Source organism: Callithrix jacchus, chromosome 5, assembly GCF_049354715.1.
Source record: "Callithrix jacchus isolate 240 chromosome 5, calJac240_pri, whole genome shotgun sequence".
NCBI lineage: Eukaryota > Metazoa > Chordata > Mammalia > Primates > Cebidae > Callithrix > Callithrix jacchus.
Genome location: NC_133506.1, coordinates 129,981,608 through 129,997,877, shown reverse-complemented (window position 1 = coordinate 129,997,877; position 16,270 = coordinate 129,981,608). Strand labels below are relative to the sequence as shown.

Genomic DNA, 16,270 nt, shown 5'->3' with positions numbered 1-16,270 from the left:
GGCCCAGAGGCACACAGGGCCAGGGAGGCTGAGGAATCAGAGAAACCTGCTGGGGGTGGGCATGACTTGGGCTCCGCCCTTAGGAATGGGGAAGGCTCCTCTCATTGGTGCGGCATCTCTCCGAAGCCCTCACACGCTTCGTCTCCGTTCTCACAACCTGTCCTTTTGACATAGGCAGGCAGCAGCCATCCCACCAACTGGCAAGGAAGCCTCCACCCTGTAAGGCTGGATGATTGTAGCATGGACATCTGCACGACTCCTGGGAGAGTTGGGAGGAGAACCAGCTCACCCGCCATCTCTTCCAGGGTTATTTCCACCAGGATTTGGATAAGCAGAGGGAAGAGGAGTCTTCTAGGATTGGAGGCTGGGGATGAGGGTGAGCCTGTGAGGTGGCAGGGAGAAAGGACGCCACCCCAAGAGAGCAGTGCATGGGCAGGCTGGGGGGAGGTCATGAGAAGTTTACAGGTCAGGAAGAGGAGTTTGGTTTGGATGGCATGGGGAGCTGTGGCAGGGGTGTGAGTCAGGAGTGAGATGTTAAAGAGCTGCAGTGGGCTGGGTGTGGTAGCTCACACTTGTAATTCCAGCAGCACTTTGGGAGGCTGAGGTGGGTAGATCACGAGGTCAGGAGTTTGAGACCAGCCTGACCAACATGGTGAAACCTCATCTCTACTAAAAATACAAGAATTAGCTGGGCGTGGTGTTGCATCTGTTGTCCTAGCTACTCAGGAGGCTGAGGCAGGAGAATTGCTTGAACCTGGGAGGCGGAGATTGTAGTGAGCCCAGATCACGCCACTGCACTCCAGCCTGGGTGACAGAGCGAGACTCCATCTCAAAAACAACAACATCAAAAGCTGCAGTGTTCTGGGATGTAATATACCCTGAGACTCTGAGATGCAGAGACTCATCATACACTGACTGCTAGTGATTGCATACCCAGCACAACCGGGGTGTCTCAGCCCAGGGACATGAGACTCTGAAGCCTCAGCCTGCCAACCTCTTTGCCAACGTCTCCTCCCCCAGCCTTCCAAGCAGGAGAGACATCCCGCATAGTGGGTTACATATGTGTGTGGTTTTTAACTGGCCAGCATCCATTCTCCTTACTGCGATAATGGCATCCTGGTTTTCACATGCAGGGTCCACCCGCCCCTCTCAGGCCTGTGGTTCTGCTGAAGCTGCTTCCGCCCCACGCTGGGGTGGAGCCCATGGCCTAGGCTGAGCCAGTGAGAGGCTTCTACCCTCTGGGATTGGCTCAGGGACGGACACATGACCTGAGATGGACCAATCAGAGCCAACAAGTTTTCATTCTGGGCCTTTGAGTTGAGCTCTGGGGCCCACACACTTTCTCCATCTGTATTTGGGACTGAGGTTTGTGAGCTGGGGATTCTTATAGAAACAGAAAATGATGCCAGTTGAGAGAGGCAGAGCCAGGAGAGGAAGTGGAGCTGGGTCTTGAGCCCAGCTCTACTCAACACCAGTCCCACTGATCCTTGAAGGTTCAAGTATGTTGGCTTAAAAACTCCCTTTTTTGATTGTGTCACCTTGAGTAGGGTTTTTCCACATTCAAGCAGAGGAGAACCAACCACCACACTGGGTCAGCTCCTGGGTCCTCCTGGTTGTGCAGAATCTGGGGAGTAGGTGGATACAAAGTAAAACTAAGCACCCCTCCACACCCTAACAAAGCAAAACAAAAGCCAAACAAAGAAGAGAGTCAGGGGAACTAAACGGATGCACCACGGAATGTGAAACCAGAGGTAGGCGGCAGGAGAAATGAGGAGTGTGGAAATGAGAGGCACGTTTCAGGAGTTTGGCTGCAGGTGATGAACAGAATCACCTTTGATGTTCTTTGAAAGGTTCCAATAGAGATTTTAATTGAATTTCATTCATTCTGAGCTAACAAAGTGGCATTTACTTGTAACATTTCTCAAAGCATAGATGCACAGACTTTTTGCCAGGCTATAATAAGAACAACGGCTACCATTTATTGAGCACATACTGTGTGCCGGGCACCATGCTAAGTCCTTTATGTGTTTTATCTTCTTATAACAATCCTAGCAGGTGGGTACTATCATTACCCTACTTTCATATGCAAGGGTCTCAAAGTTGAGAGGATAAGTAATTTGCTAAGGTCAGACAGCTGGGAAGGGGATGGGGACGGAACATCCACCCCCAGAGGCTGAGTTATTTAATGTGATGCCTGGATGAAGGATGCCACATGTGGAAATGTCCTTTCATTTTTTTTTGAAATTTTGATTCAGGGTCTCGCTCTGACACACAGGCTGGTGTGTAGTGGCACAATCATGGCTCACTGCCACCTTCATTTCTCAGGCTTCAGCAATCTTCCCACCTCAGCATTGCAAGTAGCTGGGAACATAGCTGTGGGACCATACTTGGCTAATTAAAAAGAAACTTATTTTGGTAGAGACATGATCTCCCTATATTGCCCAGATTGGTTTCAAACTCCTGGCCTCAAGTGATCCACCTGCCTTGGTCTCTCAAAGTGTTGGGATTACAGTTGTGAGCCACCATGCCTGGCTGAGATGTGCCTTTTTACCTTACTGTAGCTCCTGGCCACCTGGGCATGGCCTGGGTGCTTATCAGAAATGCAGTCATAGGCACCACCCCAAACCTATTGAACAAGAACCTGCATTTTAACCACACCCACTGCATTTCTACACACCTAAGTGTGAGAAGTATTCCTGCAGCCAGCCCCCCATTGCCCATTTCTACACTTCCCTGCAGTCCTGACCCTCATATGAAATTTACCCCTGAGGCTGGACAGACTGCTCTTATGTCTGCAGGAGGAACTTACGGAATTCAAATCTGAGGCTCATCTAAGACCCTTATTATACCCAGAAAATGTCTTTTTGCTGGTGAGAGAGAGGACAACCACCCCATCCATCAGTAGGAAGATTCAGGCTCAGCTCATTTTAAGGGACTCTTCCTATTTTAACTGAGACAGCCAGTGACAACATTCTCCAAGCCATACTCCCTTTCACATTCTACCAGTTGGCATGCTTTCTGTTACTACATATGGAAAACTTGACTCAAAGTGTCTTAAAAAATTAAAGGGATTAATTGGTGTATGTGCAAGTCCAGAGGCAGGGTATACTTCAGGTAAGAGTTGATTCAGCAGCTCAGTGGTTTCTCAGGGAACTGTATATTTCCCTTCCATTTCCATCCTGTGCCTTCCATGGCATGGTGTTCTTCTTAGACTGCCTGGCTCCTCACCACTTGTGGGGATCCATGCTTTTTTTTTTAAATGGAATCTCCCTCTGTTACCTAAGCTAGAGTGCAGTGGTACGATCTCGGCTCTCTGCAACCTCTACCTCCTGAGTTCAAGCAATTCTCCTGCCTCAGCCTTCTGAGTAGCTGATATTATAGGCGTTTACCACCACACCTGGCTAAATTTTGTATTTTTAGTAGAGACAGTGTTTCACCATGTTGACAGGCTGGTCTTGAACTCCTGACCTCAGGTAAATGACCCACCTTGGCCTCTCAAAGTGCTGGGATTGCAGGTGTGAGCCACCACGCCCAGCCAATCCATGCTCTTTCAATTCAGGTAATATGGGATCCTGCCATCTGATTCCACCCAACCCACCGCCACTGAAGCTTCCAGCCTCTGAATTGCCCTGACATTTCCTCCACACTCTTCCACTCAGTTCTACTTCTGTGGTTTGTCTATGCTATTCCTCTCTGTTTCTCTCTCTCTCTCTCCCCCCACCGTCTCTCTCTATATATATCTCATTTTACGATTGTAAATGTGATGCTCTTTCATTGTAGAAACTTACAAATCTACAGAAAGTTTAAAGAAGAAAGTGAAAAAACTTCCTAACCCCATCACCTCAAGATATTCACTGTGGATGTGCTGGTGGACTCCTGATTGACATACCGGCTTCTCCATGCCTGGGAGCACAGGTACAGACCTGCAATGTACTGTCCTTTGATTTGCTGAGGAGGGAGGGAGCGTGGGGCAAGTGTTCGAGGAGCCCCTTGGCTGAGGTGGGAGCTGCTGCTATTTGGCGTGGGTGCCAGGATGAGGCTCTGCTGGGCTTCACACCCCTTCCTCTGGGCACTCTCCAGAGGAGAAAGTCTTTCCTTCCTGTGCAAAGTGGCTTCTGAGTGGGAGATCAAACTTTAGAGAGGACTGAAAAAGCAATTAACTTCACTCAAAGTGAAGGATATTGTTTTGTGCCACTAGATGATTTTCTTTCCCCCAGAAAAATTACACCCTCAAAATCAACATTTGATTTAGTCTTTGTTCGTTTTAAGAATGATGTGAGGATATGCCCAGACAACATGGGACTTTATAAAAAATATGACGCAGTTGAAATGATTTTAAGGCTGGATGTAATTTTACATTTGCTTTCTGGAAAGCCTGTACCAATTTACACCCTACCAGCGGTGTACAAAGAAGGCCTCGTTCTTTATAACCGTAGCAGCATTGAGAATTATAATTTAGAAAACATTCATTTGATGGTAAACATATTGCTTTCTTATGTGTTTCTTTGCTCACAGTGAAGCTATTAATAAATATTCTTCCCTGTGGTTCTTAGTCTCTTTCATTTTCTGCCTTGTTTTTCCGAAAAGATTTCTAATTCTGTCCATTTTTTCCTCATTGCTTTGTATGAGTTCTTTACATATTGTGGTTGATGTCCCTTGATTTTATACAGAGGTCCTTGGTTCTCACATTCCTACAGTCTGAGTTTCTGAAGTTGTAATGTTGCAACACAAAAATACGCATTCTTGGGCAGGATACAGTGGCTTACACCTATCATCCCAGCACTTTGTGAGGCTGAGGTGGGTGGGGGGCCAGAAGTTTGACAGCAGCCTGGCCAACATGGGGAAACCCTATTTCTACTAAAAATACAAAAATTAGTGGGGTGTGGTCATAGCTCACATCACAGCTATGATGTGAGGCTGTGCCCAGACAACATGGGACTTTATAAAAAAATATAAAGTGCAAGCCTGTGCTTGGGAGGCTGAGGCAGGAGAATTGCTTGAACCTGGGAGGCGGAGGTTGCAGTGAGCCACTGCACTCCAGCCTGGGTGACAGAGAGAGACTCCATCTTTAAAAACAAAAACAAAAACATTCATTCTTGGGCTGATCTCTCATAAACTCTGTCCATCTTCCTGCATCCCTTCAGCTTAACTCCAGCAGATTCCCCCACCCTTTATTTTCATATCTGTGGGTCTGCCTGCTCCTGTTAGCCACATGTTGCAAACGCTCTGGAGGATGATGCAATACAATTCCAAATTTTGCAAAAGATGCAGAATTTCCTGAGGTTGATCAAAGTGATTATGGAGAATCACTTGCATCATGTGCAAAGCTCCTGGCCAATGAGGCTATGGCAGAGCTCTCAGCCCGTGAACGATTACCAAGAGAAAATCTACAAGGCTGATGAAAGGACAGGCACTTCAAATGAGAGAGATTTGAAGTTTAGAGGATTAAGACAGGCCATTGGGAAAATTGATGACGCCTTCCAATAGTTTTTTTTTTTTTTTTTTTGCAAGAATGTCTTTTTGTGATTGTGCTGTGAAAGTCCAACATGAAATCAAGGCTGTTGGATCACATGGGCTCTCAGACCATCTCATCAGAAAAGGTATGTTCTCCCCAAATCAACATCTTGTTTTTTAATTTGAAGAATTAAAAAGAGTTGCATTAATAGCCTACTTTGTCAAATGTAAGTTAAAACAGACTGTGTTATAATTTGTCTTTTACTTCTAAATATAAAGTCACAATCAAACATTGATTTATTTCATCTTGGCTCACTGCAATCTCTGCCTCCTGGGTTCCAGCGATTCTCCTGCCTCAGCCTCCTAAGTAGCTGGGACAACAGGCACCTGCCGCCACACCTGGCTAATTTTTTATATTTTTAATAGAGACAGGTTTTCACCATGTTGATTTCCTGACCTCGTGATCCTTGGCTTCTCAAAGCACGAGGGTTATAGGCATAAGCCACTGTGCCTGGCCCTTTCCATCTTTTTAAGTGGATTCACTTTGTGGTCTTTCTTTTCCCCTCAATCCCAATTTTTCTTGATGAATGAGGACCTTCCATGTTTTAATTTGGATTTTTGTAACAAGGATGTGTGCCTCCCTCAGTTCCCAGTCTGAGGCACTACGGGGTCTACTGGCCCATGCCTAAAGGTGTTCCCTCCGTTGATCCTCCTTGCGTCTGGGGATCCTCTTAGAGTACGCAGGGAACCCGGGACGTGAAGAATCTCTCCTGGAAGCCAGACAATTTGTGGTGCAAAGGCTCTGAGGCCTGGCTGTGTAAGCTCCTATTAATACTGCAGCTGGACCCTGCTTGACCAGGCTCTGCAGCAAAAGCCAGTCACGGCTCCTGCTCAAACACAGAACAGCCATTGCCAGGCTTGTCGCCCCTGAATGCTTCTGCGCTGAACAGCTCCTGGATGGAGGGTGTCAAAGGGTGTCCATGCTGCAGCTCTGGGCTGACCACATGCAAGGGTGGGCTCACGGGTCCTAAACTTGGATGAGGACTTCTTTCCCTGGTTCTCTCCTTAGGACTGTGTTCCTCTCTCTCCTTAACCCTAGACCTTTAGGTCTAGAAAGAAGCTATTTCTTTTTCTCTGACATAATTTTAGCATTGTGTATTTAAAAACCTCTTCCCACTCCTCTGCCAAGGTGGGCTGCCCTAGATTCCTATACATATCCTTCCATGGGTGCTAGCTTTAGTGTCTTAAGGAAATGGGACTAAAACTTTTGAAGCTTAATCTTTAGCAGGTGTTACATTTTCAATTGGCGTATAATGCTTTGTGATGCTGAATCGTTTAATAGTTCTGCAGTTAAATCCATTCGTCTTGTTTCTTCATCATATTTCATTGCTTTTAAGCTTTGAGAGTCTTTTCAAAACTTATTTACGCTTTGATTTTTTTTTCCTTTAGTTTTAAATGAATCCGGACTGTATTTCTGTAAGCAGGGTGTGGTGCACAGAGCCAGTGAGTCATAGCCACGTAGCATCCTGTAGAACAGCCGTGTCATCTTGCTGGTACACCAATGAGCCTCTGTTCCGGTGCTCTTTTATTCTTGGTGGGTCGGCTGGGGCTCAGCTCATCCAGCCCAACCCCTGCTGAGCCTGAGTCCTGGCTGGGGCTGGAATCAGATCCTGCTCCACGAGTCTCTCATCTTCTTTGGATCAGCAGGCTACCAGACTCCGTTCTTTTCATGGGGCTGGCTCAAATCTGAGGGGGCAAGGCCAGTCCTGCGAGCTCACATTGAGCCTTTGTTTCCTTAGCATCTGTTCCTGTCCCATTGGAAGGAGCAGATTACCTGGGCAGCGTGAAGCCAGGAGTAGGGAGGTTCTCTCTGCCTGCCTTGGAGGCCAGGCCAAGGGCCACAGGGAGTGAAGGACTGAGACCAAAATTCTGTCTCCCGCACTAGTCAATTTCACCAGCATCTGCTTGGATAAGCTGCCCTTTCCCTATAAATTATGAATCTAGAAAAGCGAGAGGAAAGGATATGCCTCCAATGATCCTCAAACCCTCGTATAACAGGAAGAGAGGGCATAAGTGTATGAAACAGGACAGACAGGGGACACTAAGGCCTGAGATGGCTCAGCTGCTGGAGCTCTGGACCTTGCGGGCAATTCTCCATCTGAACAAGAGCACAGTCAGCAGATCCGAGGCCCTGCCCCTGGTCCTTCGGGCATGTAACAGGTTTACCCAGGTCACTACTTAGCCAGGTGTGGATGTATGTGGGTGTATGCATGCGTACACACGTGTGTGTGCATGTACACATAATTATGTCTGCATGTGAGTAGTGAGATTGTACCTTGCAGGTAATCATAAGAATAGTAATATCAGCCAACTGATCTTTCTGCACCCTCCCTGAGTTCTAAGCGCTGTGTGAGCCAGAACGTCAGGAGGCGTGGTGGGGGAGGCAGAGCATTGATTACTTTCCACAAAGAGGCCATTGTTCCAACCTTTTCCTTCTTGTTGATCAGCTGCTCCTCTCCTCTTCTCTTGGTTATTTAATAAAGATGGGGCAGGCAAGAGAGGATGATGTAAAATCCAATTAACTCAGCCTTCAAAAGGCATGATCTCCATGTGCTGCCAACTCCCACCTCTGTAACAGTCAGGCCTGGCTGCCTTACTGGCTTCCCAGAGGCCGGTGCTGGGGAGCAGGGCTGCTGTGAGCATCCAGACCCCAGACAGAGCATCAGAGGTGAAGGTCGCTTCCTCCCCCTCAAGGCAGGGGTAGGGGTGGAAAGAATGGGGAGTACATTGCAGTTTGTGGGCCCCAGCTGCCTGCTGCCCAGGGCTCCCCTTCTCAGCTCCTCTGTTTTAACCAATTTCTGCTCCCTAAAAGTCACCACATGTTTCTCCCAGCCTGAGAGCCTGTTCTGAGGTTTGCAGAGACAGTCCCAGGCCCTGTGCTGGCAGCCAAAACCCATCTTGGGCAGAGGTGGGAGAGGGGGCTTTGCTGCAGGCACATGTTTCTGTTCTCCAGCAGAGACAGGGGATGCAGAGACTCGGCGTGTGCAGATCGGGGGGAGTGGAGAGGGAGCCTGAGGGACTATGAGCAGGATCAATGCAGATGGTGTCAGTCGAATGCAATTTTGGTGACAGACGCTGATTTTGATAAAGCACAATGTGAGCTGTGCATGGCACATGAGTGCTTCTGATGTTTCCCGATGGCTCCCACACCCTCTGTGCTGTCTCTCCTCCCTCTTCCACCGTGGTTTCCTCTGCAAACTACCATCTCCAGTGACTTCAGCACTAGCCCCTCCTGGTCCTCCTCGCACCCACAGCTTATGATTCCCACATCTCCCCCAACCTCCCCGAGCTTTAGGTCCTCCCCTGTTCGCCTCTCCAGGCTCCTTCATTGTCATCAGAAATGTTCTACCTTTGCGATCTCACTGTGAGCCCCTCCCTCACTGCAAGTTCCTTCCTCCACCTCCAGTGATCGTAAAACAAGCCCACAGATTCTGTGGCACTCTTGCCGTGGGGAAGATACATCTGTTCACCCCCTTTCAAGCTGGTGGACTTGTGTCTGCTTCTTCTCCCAATAGATCAGGGTGGAAGTAACATGGTAGGGTTTCTGAGGCTAGGTCAGAAAAGCCAAATGACATCTGCCTGGGTTTGTTGGGACCAGGAGGGGCTAGTGCTGAAGTCACTGGAGATGGTAGTTTGCAGAGGAAACCACGGTGGAAGAGAACTAGTGAGAAGAGCTTTGGCTATGCACCTCCTGAGCAGCATCAGTGGAGACCTGGGTTGTTGAGTCATTCATTCATTCATTCCACAAATATTTAGTCCCTAGCATAAGCCAGGTGCAGTCCCAGAAGCTAGAACCAAGTAGTACCTTGGAAAGTCAAATGACAAAATAAGACAAAAGAAAAGTCACCAAAGTAGTGAAGGCTCCTCTCCTTTTACAAAAAAAGAGATGCCAGAGGGGAGTTGCAGTTGGGTGCAAAGAGCAGCTACGACAATTTAAGGGGTACAATGTCCTTATTACAGCACAGGTATTACCAGCCATGCCACCCATTTTTTCCCCCTCAACAGATGTTTGAAAAGCAGAATCAGGGTTTGGGGTAAAATGCAGCCTTGTGGATGAGTGCAAAGATACAAAGTCTAGCACATGCATTTTTTTCCCGTCTTCTCATTGTATTAGTTACCTCATGCTACATAACAAACTGTCCTAAAATGTAGTGGCTTAAAACAATCAATGTTTATTGTCTCCCAGTTTATTCTGTGAGTTGGGAATCTGGGAGCAGCTCAGCTGGATAGTTGTAGTTCAGGGTCTTCTCAGAGGCTGCAGCCAAGATGCTGGTTGGGGCTGTAGTCATCCGAAGGCTTGACTGGGGATGGAGCAACCACATCCAAAATGAGGCACTTAAATGATGGTCGGTAGGAGGCCGGTTTCTTGCTTCTCTCCATGTAGTCCTCTCCACAGAGCTGCTCATGACACAGAAGGTGGCTTCCCCCTATCTGTTGTATCTTGCATAACCTCACCTAAGAAGTAACATGCCATCACTTTTGCTATATTCTCTTGGTCACAGAGACCAATCCTGGCACAGCATGGGAGGGCACTACACAGGGAGGTGAATAGCAGGAGGTAGGGTTGCTGGGGTCATTCTAGAGGCTGGCTGCCACACTCACCTAGTCCTACTTCAAATCTCCTCTGATATTGTATCTGTGGCCTATTCATGTAATAAATATTAATGGAGCACTTGCTATGTGCTGGGCACTGTTTCACCCTCTGAGGATTCATCAGCGACTGAAAAAGAGCCAAACTGCTGCCTTCACACAGAGCATATCCTCCTTGGTTTTGGGCCTGTGCCTATCTACAAGACTGAATAAATGGCTGGTTGCATGGAGGCAGATGACTGGGCCCAATCTCTGAAGGTGTGCCCTAACTTTATGTGTATGTGTAGTCTTTCAAGAGAGTATAATCTCTTTCCTGTTTTGCAGCGACCACTCTGTAATGCCACGACCATGCTCAGATGTGCTGCTATAGCTGAAATCATTTCTGCAGCAACCTCTCAGAAATACCTTGAAGAAGAAGCCTGGATGGTTCCTTTGAACATTCTCAAAGGTAAGAAAGCTGTTTCTTTGAGCTCAGATTTGTTTTGGGGGTGGTGGTGGTCAGTCAATCACCATTTGGAAACTGCTCCAGCTCAAACAATTTCAAAGCTGTAGTGCCAGAACCACCCTCACCTCCACCTTTGCCTTGGCCCCCCTAGCCCTACACCCACAGCTGAGGTTATGGCTTTCTGCTATAAAACGTTTCTCACGAACTCACTCTAAAGGGAGTTTCAAAAGGCGAATTTCAAAATAAGGTGTTTTGAGTAATGGCTACATTTCAGGAATAAAAGTACAGCCTCCTGGAGGAACAATTTGGGTTTGAACTCCTCTGATGGAGAAGTTCTCAAATGTTCTTTCCAAAAAGTTTGTTACTTTCTACTTAGATCATATGATTCCTGCCACTGCAGTTGACAAGAGCCCATCTCTGGTCTTTATTTCCTTCCTTCCTTCCTTCCTTCCTTCCTTCCTTCCTTCCTTCCTTCCTTCCTTCCTTCCTCCCTCCCTCCTTCCCTCCTTTCTTTTGTTCTGTTTTCTTTCTCTCTTTCTTTTGCTTATCTTCCCTCTCCCTTTTCTTCCTCCCCCTTCTGCATCCTTCTTCCCTCCTCCTCCTCTTCCTGTTCCTCTTGTTCATCTTCTTCTCTCTCTCTCTTTCTCTCCATCTTTCTCTCTCTCTTTCTCTCCTTCTATCTTTCTCTCTGTCTCTCTCTCTCTCTTTCTTTTTTGTCTTGTATCTGGTTATCATAGGTTTGGTTTGGAGGGCACATTTTCCTGGTGAAGTTGCAGTGGGTAACGTCTGGCCATTCCTCTTGTCATCACCACCTTTTAGTCCCCTCCTCCTCTTCCATCCTGACCTGCCAGCTGGATGCTCAGGGCTCCTTGGGGGCCGGCAGTCCCGTCCTGTGTCTCTGCATTGCAGTTGTCCTCAAGGGCCCCCGTGCCACTTTCTTTTGGGGAGGAAGCAGATGGAAACAGGCAAACTTGCTCAACTCTGTCTCTGGCACTTTGCCAACATCCTCCTCCACCTTTTCTCTGTCGTGTCACCTAAGGATGTCCTCATCGGTTGGTCAATTATCACGCCATTTGTCTGTGTTCAGTCTGCCCTCTCTTTCTGCCAGTGGGAATCATTTGGCTACATAAACACTGTCAGCCGTGATCGTTTGCAAGATCCTTTCCATCAAGTGCACTTTATCTATTTATTTACTTATTATTTTTTTTTAAAAGGGAAATAAACTGGAAGGTATCAGAGCAGGTTGTGTTTCTTCTGTCTAGAGAATTTCAGATTTGATTTTAAAAGTTCTGACAGCTGGTAAGCTGAGGCTACTTTTAAGTGAGGGCTAATATCCCCTGGGATTCAGGGTTGGCATCTGAAGAAGGGGATTGCCCCTTCCCCGTGCTGTGGTTCTTGTGTCACATGCAAAGCCGAGCTCAGCTGAGCAGGCTGGAGTGGCGTTGAAACAAATCCAATACTTCACCATCTGGCCCTGATTGTAAACATGTGTATACAAAGTGAGTGTCACTTCAGCTAATTCGCCAGACCCAGGCTGTTTTTGTGGTGGCTGCAGCTGTCCCTGGGTGGGGGGCAGAACGGTGGCCCCAGAAGACAGCGGGTACAGGTGGCCAGCCTGTTTGCCAGCAGGACTTGTGGCCGGCAGTGGGAGGCGAGGCCGCAAAGCTTCCGTCCACTGGCCTGGGCATTGCACGTCCACATTTCCTTAGAGCTGGTGGCGGCCTCATGCCCAGCTGCGTTATCATCATCTCTTCGAGAGTTAATACCTTTCCTTTCAGACTGTAAATATCTCAAAGACAGGTGGTGTTACTCACCTGCTTCACCACGTCTGGACACTTGCACTTGAGGGGTTATCTTTGAGCTAGCAGCGACTTATTCCAGTAGACCTAACAGCCTTTCTATTCTCTCTGTTTTATTTAAATTTTTTTTTTCTTGAGATAGAGGCTTGCTCTGTCACCCAGGCTGGAGGGCAATGGTGCAAGCTTGGCTCACTACAACTGCTGCCTCCCATGTTCAAGTGATTCTCCTGCCTCCTCAGCCTCCCAAGTAGCTGGGACTACAGCTGTGCACCACCACACCTGGCTAATTTTTGTATTTTAGTAGAGACAGGGTTTCACCATGTTGGCCAGGCTTGTCTCAAACTCCTGACCTCAGGTGATCTACCTGCCTTGACTTCCCAAAGTGCTGGGATTACAGGCATGAGCCACCACGCTCCCTCGCCCACTTTTTGATGAGATTGTTTTTTTCTTGTAAATGTGTTTAAAGTTCCCTGTAGATTCTGGATATTAGACCTTTGTCAGATGGGCGGATTGCACTAATTTTCTCCCATTCTGAAGGTTGCTGGTTTACTCTGAGGATAGTTTCTTTTGCTGTGCAGAAGCTCTTTAGTTTAATGAGATCCCATTTGCCAGTTTTGGCATTTGTTGCCATCGCTTTTTGGTGTTTTAGTCATGAAGTCCTTGCCCATGCCTATGTCCTGAATGGTACTGCTTAGGTTTTCTTCCAGAGTTTTTATGGTTTCGGGTTTTATATTTAAGTCTTCAATCCATCTTGAGTTAATTTTTGTATAAGGTGTAAGGAAGGGGTCCAGTGTCTGTTTTCTGCATATGGCTAGCCAGTTTACCCAGCACTATTTATTAAATAGGGAACCCTTTCCTCATTGCTTGCTTTTGTCAGGTTTGTCAAAGATCTGATGTTTGTAGATGTGTGATGTTGTTTCTGAGGTCTCTGTTCTGTTCCATTGGTCTACACATCTGTTTTGGTACCAGTACCATGCTGTTTTGGTTACTGTAGTACATGTATCCCAGAACTTTAAGAAAAAAAAAAAAAAAGGACTTGCTGCAAGGAGAAAGGTGCTTCCAGGCAGGACCAAGAGGCCAAGTCTGCAGCCTGGGTCAGTTGACACCTCCCAGCCTGCCCCCCACCAGGCATTCAGAAGATTGGAGCTTCCTCCATCCTGCTCCCCACCCTCTACCCCTAGTCTGCTCAAATGAACAAGTGACACTTCCCTCAACTCCCCTCTCCCTTGCTCCTCAAAAACACAAGAGATTCAATTTTCAACACACTTGAAGAAAATGTACTTTTCCAAACAGCCGCAGGAACCTGCAAAGAGGGAGTGAATCATCTTTCATGGTGTCTTCTGTGCAGGGAGCACAGCAGTAGGGATGGGAGAGAAGACATTGGCAGGGCTGAGAGCAGCCCCCAAGACAGCCTCCTGGGCACTAGGGCTGGGGGACTGCACTGCTGGTGCTCGGGAGTTGGGGGGTGAGGGGACCACAGGGAGTCTGTGCTTTCTTTCCTCAGAGCCTGGTATCTGGAGGTTGTGGGCAGGACCTGACTGCCGCCAGGCAGTCCCACAGTGGGGCTCTGCCAGGTTCAAGTCCCCTGATGATACAGTGCTGTAGGAAGGCCACCAAAATGGGACTGCTTGGGGATAAGCCCTTCCTCTTTCCTCTAAGCCTCAAACAGCAGGCAGGAGGTGAAGGTGGCAGAGAAAGGGCCCAGGGAGACAGAGCTGTGATTCCCAGGAAAAAGGGGTAGGTGTGGGGATCTGACATCCCAACATCCCAAACCTAAAGAATCAAAATGAGACAATTCCACTGCGTGACGCCCTCCTTGTGACAGACGCCTAATTAAAACTGGACGGAAACAGGCAAGAAAACCACTTAATCTAGACTCTATTTGCCTTGCTAATTTAGGTGCCTGTGAATGTGTGTGCGTGTGTGTTTTCCTGTTGGGTGAGTGTTTATAAAATCTTAATTAGGTTGTGCGTATTGGAACAGAGATGGAAATAAGTCTTTTTTTTTTTTTCCTGTAATGGTCTCTTTCCCGGGGGACATTAAAGCTCCATACACAATATTCTTTGAGTAGAGAAAGTAGTAATGGCCTTTGACGATGGGTTTCAGGGAGGAGGGAGAAGAGGCTCTCTGATTCAATCACAGATGGATGGCTGATCGCTTACATTTAAAAAAAAAATCAGAACCTCAAATTGGACTCAAAGCAGCTATTTATAACCTGTCAGAAGCTGGTGTTTGAATATTAAGCTCATTGAATACATTTTTAACAACCTCTAATGTGGGGGTTCAGCAGGGGCAGAAGGGACTCACTGTGCTGAGTGCATAGCAGGCATTCAAGTGTTCCCTGAAATGAACGGAAGGGAGCCCATGAGGATGGAGTCAGGGAAATCTCACACTATCCTCTTCTCTCCCTTCCCTGTCTCTGCCAGCCTGGCCTGAGTCCTGCTCCCAGAACTAAGCTCTGATGCCATTCTTCTCCGTGCATTTGAGGGGAGCGTGCTCAGGGAAGGCTGAAAGGGACAAGATTGCAGGAGAGAGGATGATGGACCAGGAGGCTTGGCTTAAATGACAACCTTGGGGCAATTCAGACTGTCACTCCTCAGAGGTGGCCCCCTGGACAGCTGCAAGGGTCTAGTTCAGCAATGGCTCACATTCAGGGACGGTGCTAGAATGTGATCAGTTGGGATGCAATCACCTCAGAGACACGTCTTCAACCTGATCTTACTCGGGGATAAGGGGCTATGCTGTTTGTTTCTTGGATGACCTTTCTGGAATCTCTCTGTAGACTTCCAGCACCTGCAGCTTGTGCTAAAGGCTGAGATCTCCTGAAACAGTGGGAGATGGGTACACAGTCCTCGTGATGGAGGTGGTGATGACTGCCAGCCATTCCCTTTCAGGGACTGCATCAAGGCATTCCTGGAGGAGGGAGCACTTCTCACACTTTCCACAGCACGCACACCCCCTACATCCTGTTAAAATGCAGATTCCGGCCTTTGCGGTGGCTTATATCTGTAATCCCAGCACTTTGGGAGGCTGAGGCAGGCGCATCACTGGAGGTCAGGAGGTCAAGACCAGCCTGGCCAACATGGCAAAACCCTGTCTCTACTAAAAATACATACATTAGCAGTCATGGTGGTGTACTTCTGTAGTCCCAGTTATTCGGGAGGCTAAGGCAGGAGAATCGCTTGAACCCAGGAGGCGGAGGTTGCAATAAGCTGATATTATGTCACTGCACTCCAACCTGGGTGACAGAGTGAGACTCCCTCTCAAATAAATAAATAAATAAATAAATAAATAAATAAATAAATAAAATTGCTGGTGCGGTGGCTCATGCCTGTAATCCCAGCACTTTGGGAGGCCCAGGTGGGTGGATCACAAGGTCAAGAGATCAAGACCATCCTGGCTAACATGGTAAAACCCTTTCTCTACTAAAACTACAAAATTAGCTGGGCGTGGTGGTATGTGCCTGCAATCCCAGCTATTCAGGAGACTGAAGCGGGAGAATTACTTGGACCCAAGAGGTAGAGGTTGCAGTGAGCCAAGATCACACAGCTGTACTCCAGCCTGGAGACAGAGTGAGACTTCATCTCAAAAAATAAGTAAATAAATAAGCAAACAAATAAAGATTCTGATTTGATAGGTCTGGGATGGGGTGTGAGATTCTGCACATCTAACCAGTTCCCAGGTGAGGCTGAGGCTCCTGGTCCAGGGACCGTTCTTTGAGTAGCTAGTGTAGAGACCATTGCAGTGACTCTGGAATGGGAACTCTCAGCAGCCTCACCCAGAGGGCTGGTGAAGACCCAGATGGCTGGGCCCCACCCCTAGGGTTTCCAACCTAGTAGGTGTCAGGTAGAGACTGAGAATTTGTCTCTCTAATATTTTTGAGGATGGTTGGTCTCTAGGAGTGCAGGGCCTACCAGGGGAA

General features: G+C 47.7%; 1 long non-coding RNA gene across 2 annotated transcripts in view; it reads left to right on the top strand.

The window, feature by feature from the left end:
* The first annotated feature begins 3,781 nt into the window (after window positions 1-3,781).
* Window positions 3,782-16,270, top strand: part of LOC144582883 (uncharacterized) — a 105,469-nt gene continuing 92,980 nt past the window's right edge. Inside the window, exons 1-2 of one of the 2 annotated variants that reach the window (XR_013536408.1) lie at window positions 3,782-3,915; window positions 10,429-10,552. This is a non-coding gene — a long non-coding RNA (uncharacterized LOC144582883). Of the gene's footprint in view, window positions 3,916-5,487; window positions 5,601-10,428; window positions 10,553-16,270 lie in introns of those variants that run through there. The other variant, XR_013536409.1, reaches the window with a different exon arrangement.